Raw genomic sequence first — 8,187 nt, 5'->3', positions numbered from 1 at the left:
ATTTTCTATAACTAATAGTATGGATTCTTAAGTTATTTATGATGATATATTAATTACCTAATTAAAAAATATATACATTTTCATTGGTTATTAGTTTGGGTAAATAAGTTTTGAGTTATTGGAATATTAAATAGTGTAATTTGAAAAGTTAATATTGTGAGTAGAAAAAGAATAATTATTTTTTTTTCTTAATAAGTGCTAAATTAATGGATAAAAAATAAAATTTTATAATTTAACAAGTGTAATGTCAATAAAAATAATTTAAAATCCAGTTATTAAAAGTCATAAAAGAATTTTATGTCTTAAATTAAAAATTAGAGAATTTTATAGTACTTAAATTAAACATTGAAAGATTTTTATGTTAAAAAAAATTATATTATAAATTAAAATTTAAATACTTTATTATTAAATAACCCTAAATTAAATTATTGTCTACGTGATTTACCCATTTACTTCTCAAGAATTTGAACTCAGAACCCTTTCTTTATATTATTAACTACTAAGCTATCCTTTATGAAATCATAATTTGGTGTAACCATATAAAAAAATTATTAATTCTTTATAATAAGTTGATTTAACTATTAGCCCTTTCCCAAGTCATGGCCTGTGATTAATAAATTAATTCTTGGCTGTACTGAACTTTTTCAGCTTTGACAGGCAAACTTTGAAAATGATACCCCAGAAAATTCCCATGTATTATCCAAATATAAAATTTTCAATATTTCTAACTTTGAAGGAAAAATAAATAAATAAAAAATAGAAGGATCTTTCAATATAACTTTGCTTATATTAAAAATAATTAATTTATTTATTAATTATTTTCATACCTAAAAATTAATTAAATTAATTTTTAAAAAAATTAATTTAATTAATTTAATTTAATTAATTTAATTAATTTATGATCTAAAATAATTAATAATTAAAATAATAATAATTATTAGATGGTTATCTGAATTAAAAGAGTTGACAGTAGCTTTTAGCGGTTTCAAGCAGTTACAAGAAACAAAGTATTTTCCAAGAGTCTTCCAAGTGTCTGCTAGTAGAACTATAAAAGTCAAATATACTGCAATGTGAAAACCCCTAACAACATCAAACAACAACAACTTAATAAGACTCTAGCAATCTTTTATCTTTATTTTATCAGTCATTTATTTTTTCAAAATTTTTGTATTTAATTTCAAGCCTTGTACTCTTTTTTCAATTAATCAAAGCATCCCTTTCGATTTCCAATTCACTTGCCCTTTTAATTTTGGAGTGAGATTGACGAAACTAAGTTCAATCTGTAACGCCCCTATTTACATAGCCTGGTATATTTCACTATTCCGGTGACCGATGTCGGTCCGAACAATTAAGGGGATTATAACCATACTTAAGACAACTAGATAAGCCCTGATCTCAATTTATTAATAATTGCCAATTAGTTAATTATAAATAAGAAAAACAGAACATAAGAAATTAAACGATCCGAGAGTCAAAGCGATGAGTGACCTTCTCGGGAAGGGTTGCGAAGTCAATTTAAACTCAAATTTGAATCGTAAAATGTAACGCGGGTTCTTAGGACTATTACGAACACAGTGGAAAAGAGAAAATCACGAAAAAGAATTGTTAAACCAATCAAATAATTAGGTCAGGGAGCCGAAAGAAATATGGAATTATTTGCAAACTGGGTTAAACCGGCGAGGGGTAATTTGGTCAATTGACCCCGAGAGCTGACTCCTGACCTGACTGTCAAATAAAATCGGAGAAAAGAAAATTTTGAAATATATAATTAAATTGAAGAAGTTATGGAAAAACAAAAGGAAAAGAAAACAAATTTAATGAAAGATTATGACATCATCATGGTGACATCATACATGAGGTCATAAATAATTTTCATTTACTTGATAATTTGACTAAGTCAATTAGAAGATAAATATACAAAATAAAGAAATAAAATTCATTTTCCTTCTTCTTTCTTCAAGCCGGCCGAACTTCCCTCTCTCTCTAAACTCCATAGTTTACATCATCGATGAGTTATTCAAGCTTGAATAACTTGAATCTCTCCCATAAATTTTAACCTTGAACCCTAGAAAACTTCTAAATTACCCTAGAAAGGAAGAATTGAGAAAAAAAAAAAGAGAAATTGAAGGAAAAAGTGAAGATCAAAGACTTCACCTAAGGTTAGTATTCTAACTTTCAATTTTCTATTTAAATGCATGTTTAGTTACTTAAATGAGATTAGAAATTAAAGAAATGAAATAAAAATAATTGTGAAGGGCCAAATTGAATTTCGGTTAACTAGGGTTTTGATATATATATATATATACATGAATTTGGTGGATTTAAAAGTGTATGTGAGCTTGATTGGGTTGAATGATTATGGTTAAATACTTTGAATTGGCTAAATGCAATAAATTGGTGAACTAGGGTTTTGGACACCTAGGGTTTGGGAGACAAAATTTAGAGAAATGGTGAAATGAGGTGTTTGACCTAGTTTGAGGTGAGAAATGGTCATTTGTGACCAAACGAAGTGTGTTGGAATTGAGATTAAATTTGGATTCAATGTGGTCATGCTGCTGGCAGCAGGACCAAGGTCCCTTTGAGGAACCAAAACTGAAAATTTACAAGTCCAATTGGTATGAGACCAATTGGGAATAAAAATAGACACAAAATGACACAATTTTCATTTAGGAATCATGCCCAAAAATTGACCAAAACCTAGTAAACAAATTGACCAAATCCGGATTTTCTCAGTCTGACCTGTACAAAATGACCAAATAAATAGTGTTTGTTCATTTGGCCATAACTTGGGCTAGGCAGGTCTAAATGACCTGAAATTTTACCAGTGGACAGCTGAGATATAGACCTAAAACTTTCATGAAGAACACAAATCCAAATTATGGCCTTAACCAAGTCATTTGGCCACCCAAAGTTGGTGACCTAAAACTGCCAGAACCAGCTTGGTGCCCAGAAATCTGGGTTAAGTCCAATCCGGCAGCCATGATTCAAATGGCTATAACTTGAACTACAAAACTCCAATTGGAGTGATTCAAAAAGAAGAATAAAGTTAAGACAATAGGGAACATTTTCTATGAAGAAAAGTTTGCCAAATTCTAACAGCAAATTGACCAATGGAACAGTGCAACATACTGAAAAATTGCAATTTTGCCTAAAAGACCTAAGTTTTGAGAAAACAACTAAAACCAACAAATTTAGATACCAAAATGTGGTATGTGGGTGAAGTTGAAGTTCCCATACCTATTAAGCCTTAGAAAGTCAACAAATTGACTTGAATAGTACTATGAATAGTAACCTCAACATGAAATTTGCAAGAATGTAAGTTTAAACATATTGGAATTAGTTATTGGAATTGTTATGAAGTAAAGATACTGAGACACTATAAATTTTTTGTTTTAGCTGAAAAAGACTTGGAAAGTCTGAGGAACTGAGTCAAGGCCTAGAGGCGACTCACGTCAGGTTTGTGCATAATAAACCCTATTTAAGCATTTTATCATTGAAAAATGGATTTAGTATGCATTATGAGTTTAAGAACTTTTGTGTTGCCATTTTGTGAATGAAAATGTAACTTTGGAAATTGATTTGATTTTTGTATGCAATATTTGAATAAATTGTTTTAATTTGATTTCGGACTCACACTTAGCATGACAGTACCATATTATTTCCCCATTTAAGGGGTTGAGATCGATTATTTTTCCTCCCTCTCTAGTTTACTAGTTGAGGTTGTAGATCGGATGAGTACTCATTAGCTAGCTAGCCACCTCCTCATTAATTTCGATTAGTGGGGTTGTAGATTGCTTTGTCGTGGTGTACAACACGGTATTGATCGGAAATTTTGTGTCATGGCTTAAGTTGTGTATGAATTGGCAACACTATGTTTGTTAAATTATTTGACCCAAAAATTTTGCTATAATGAGTTTTGATAATTGGTGAAATGTAATTGTGCAACATTTAAATTGTGTTTTGTCAATGAATGATTTATGTATTGTATTTTAAATTTTTATTGTGCACCACTGAGTATTTTTATACTCAGTGATAGCTTATTTTGCTGTCGCAGATAAGAGCAAGGAGAAAGCAGCAGAGTAAGCTGCTATTGAAATTGAAGACTACAATGATCTTTTTGTACGGGTATTATTTTATACCCTTGCAGTTATTTTGATGTAAATATTGTAATGTTTTATGTATCAATGTAAAGTTGAACAGTTGTATAATAAATTATAATAATATTATTTGTGGATTTTCTTTTTGTAAATTAAGATTTGTATTTGTGAATTTTGTACTATATGCAATGTGAATGAAGTTATGAAATATTTTAAGTTGATAAATTTTTGGTTGAATTGTATTGACTTGAGATTATTTGGAGGTTGGGAGTTGTGGAAAATTTATTGGAAGTGTTTTTCTGTGTATTTGAAGAACTTTTTTCTCAAAATTTTGACGGTACTCTGACAAAATTTTATAAAATTTGTGAAATAATAAAAATGGACAAAATTTTTTACTAGTTTTAAACTTTGAATAAATGATTTTAATTCCTACCAAAATGTTTACCACTTCCAAAATGTAAGAAAATGGTTTTAAAATCCCTTGTAGGATACTTAATGAGTTATCGATAGGTGAAGTTCGGTAGTTCATTAAGTATTTTATGGATCATGTCATGCCTTAGAGAGGGGTGAGGTGTGACAAAGAGTCGGCTCCCATAGTCGCTTGATTCAAGTCGAGCGCAATCCTGTGTGATATACTCAAGATCTAGTACATCCGCACATTTCTGTTGTTAGCCACCAAATTGTTTTTAAGAAAATAAATTTTGGCATGCCTAGTGGGACAAATTCCCACACAATATCAAAACAACTATCTACACTACTGTTCTTGGCCAAAAATTAGCAAAAAATTTTTGGTAAGCCTAGTGGGATAAAAGTCTCATTTCATTTGACATCACTGTTATCATTTTTGTTTTTGCAAGCAACATCATGCTTCCAAAAAGCAAAAGTGCTCTTGGCAAAGAAATCACCGGGTCTCAGAATACGGATGGGAATCCTACAGCAGTTGGCCCAAATCTTCAAGTTTCTCTTATGGTGGAACAATTTGAGAAAGGACTAGCTACTTAGGAAAAAGAAGTGTAGAATCCAAATGTGTTAGAAATTGTATATACCTTGATTAACGCTCCAAACTAGGAGCAAGGTTGTTCAGCCTTTATTATTAATGAAAGAAACCTTACAACAACCATCGCTGATATCTTGGAGAATAGCATAGGAAGGTGGATAGATATAGCTCTTGACAAAATTAATGTAAATATGGAGAAGATTATTTTGTTGATTCAGTAATTGGCTGAAAAAGTTTAATTTGCCTATTTTATTACCTTTTGATGGCCAAGTCTTTAGGCCAGAAGAATCTAATGTGATACCCAGAGGTGCTAAGGAGCCTGGTGAAGGAGCAGAATCATGGTAATTGATGAATTGGAACTTTGAATTTCAAAATTTTTTCTTCTAGGGTTTCATGCATCATACCACATCTCTTATGTGCCTAATTAATTTCAATGCTCAATTGCATATTAAAACACTTTTAATATATATTAGGATCTTCATTTGCCATTTAAGATTGTGAATTAATAAATTTATTCAATTAAACCCTAGTTTGAAAGAGAAATTTGGGCACTAACCTCTTTGATGCATTATGGATGCAATTAACACCTTTAGGAAGCTCCTAGGACCCCAAGTGTTATCCCTCTAGCTTGTCCACACCAAGATCACCAATGGGCAGACCCCAATTTTGCTTCTCAAGGCTTGCCAACCAATTATAATTTGGGGTTTTGCTTTTAGAGAGGTTTTATGTGTGTATTAAATACTAAAAACAATTCCTAGCAATTTTAATTCAAAGGGAATGGAGTGATTCTCTTTGAATTGATGAGAAAGCAAGAAGAGGAGATGGAGAGAGCCTTTGTGCCATCACACATGAGAGACAAGAGAGAGTGTTTTGTTTCTTCTTTCTTTCCCTTTTATAATTAGGTCAAATAATCACTTAAACCCTTTGTCACATGTCACCATCACATTGCATCTTATTTTTAATTGACTTAATCACATCAAGCCAAGTGTCAAAACTATACTTAATCTTGACTTTGATCACTTGCATGATAGGAAAACAAATGGCAAGTTTATATGATGCCATGTGTTACCATCTCATAATGCCACATGTCACCATGTGAAATGACCAAATTATCCTTATGTTGTAATTTTGAGTTCTCAACCCAAAATCATTATTTCTCCTTTTCTAATCAATTTATATCAAATATAAATTAATTAATTAATCTCTATTAATTAATTTCTCATAATTAAATTCATATTTAAACACTTTAAATATAAATTTAACTTATACTAGACATCCAATAACCTAGATTTGGTTTCAAGTCATGCTAAGGACTTTGCAATTTCATTGCAAACTAAAATTATTTAATTAATCAATTAAACTCTTTAATTAATCAATTAAATCACATTTAAATAGGTGATTAACTTGAATATGTGTGTGACTTACTAGGCTCATCACTAATTGGCAATGAGACATGATATTAACTCTTAATATCATCGAACTCTCTTTTACCATAAATGATTTCTCTAAATCATTTTAGGCATCTCATAGACTATGGTTAACACCTAGCATAGCATGCCATGGCCACCCAATTAGTAATAAGATTTACCTTAAATGAACCTATAATCATATATTACCATACACTAAAATCTCTCATTATAAAATCCCAATTGAGCCGGAGTCATGGTTTATGTCAAACCTCATTTGCTATGAATATTATGTTCTCTTTTAATTCCAGTTCTTAATTAACTAGATTTTCTCATCGTAAACTCTTTCTGAATAAATCTATCTGTCTGCCAGAACTTGAAACATCAAGAACAATTAAATGAACATAGGATTTTATCTCTATTTACTTAGGATAACGGATTCCATCTTGATCAACACCTATCTCCATATATAACTAGTAGGAGCCAACACATGCCCATATACCCATACATAGTACAAGTATGAAAACAGTATCAAACTCAAACTACCTATATACAAGATAATTGTGTTATCTTAGGTCTAAAGATTATATGCACTGATATGATATATGACAATGCATTGATAAGAGTAAACTCCATGTGTTTGTCATAAGCATCACCGGTTCAACCTACTTATCATTTATAAGTGCCTATCATGTTTGTTATATGGCATGAGACTCACCATTCCATCTTATTTATATCTCATATAAATAACTTGAGAACAAACATGAATACAATTTTTGGATAAGTCATGTCCATTATGAAGTATCCTCGATTGTGAATCTATTTATGATACTTTGTGCTAGAAATACTGTCACTCATATTCTTAACAACTTAAGAATAATATTTCTAACAAAATATCAATGGACCTTTTCTATTACACATAAATATATTATGTAAACGGAAAAGTAAAAATACCTTATATTAATAAAATATATACAAGATACATACTAAATTATATGCTCTAAGGCATACTACTAACAATCTCACACAAGCACTAGAGCCATTCATTACAATATCTTAGACATATCTTCTCAAGATGTCGGTCTAACTGAGATTGAGACATAGACTTAGTGAATGTATCAGCTGGATTTTCAGCTAATGCTATTTTCTGCATGGCTACATCACCACGCCCAACTATTTCTCCGATAATGTGATAGCGCTTCTATGTGTTTGGATTTTGGGTGAGACCTTAGTTCCTTAGCTTGTATAATCGCTCCATTGTTGTCACGAGAGTGGAATCACGACTCAATGGAAGGAACTACTGTAAGTTTTGTTACGAACTTCTTTATCCAAATACTTCTTTGCAAAGATCTCGATGCAAAGAATATACTAGTCTTCAGAGTGAAATCTGCAGCTGTACTGCTTGGAACTCTTCCAACCGATCGCACCTCCATTACAAATGAACACATATCTGCAGGTAGACTTTCTATCATCGATATCCGATTAAAAATCGAATCAAGATAACCATCCAATTGCAAGTCTCCACCTCCATAAATCAAGAATAAATCCTTAGTTCTTCTCAAGTACTTAAGGATATTCTTGACAGCTATCCAGTGTTCCAAACCTGGATTGGATTGATACCTGCTAGTCAAACTAACAGCATATGCGATATCCGGCCTAGTACACAACATTCCATACATTAAACTTC

This window comes from Hevea brasiliensis, chromosome 14 (genome assembly GCF_030052815.1).
Source record: "Hevea brasiliensis isolate MT/VB/25A 57/8 chromosome 14, ASM3005281v1, whole genome shotgun sequence".
Lineage (NCBI taxonomy): Eukaryota > Viridiplantae > Streptophyta > Magnoliopsida > Malpighiales > Euphorbiaceae > Hevea > Hevea brasiliensis.
The sequence above is the reverse complement of the archived record's forward strand: the minus strand, read 5'-3'. Positions refer to the sequence as shown.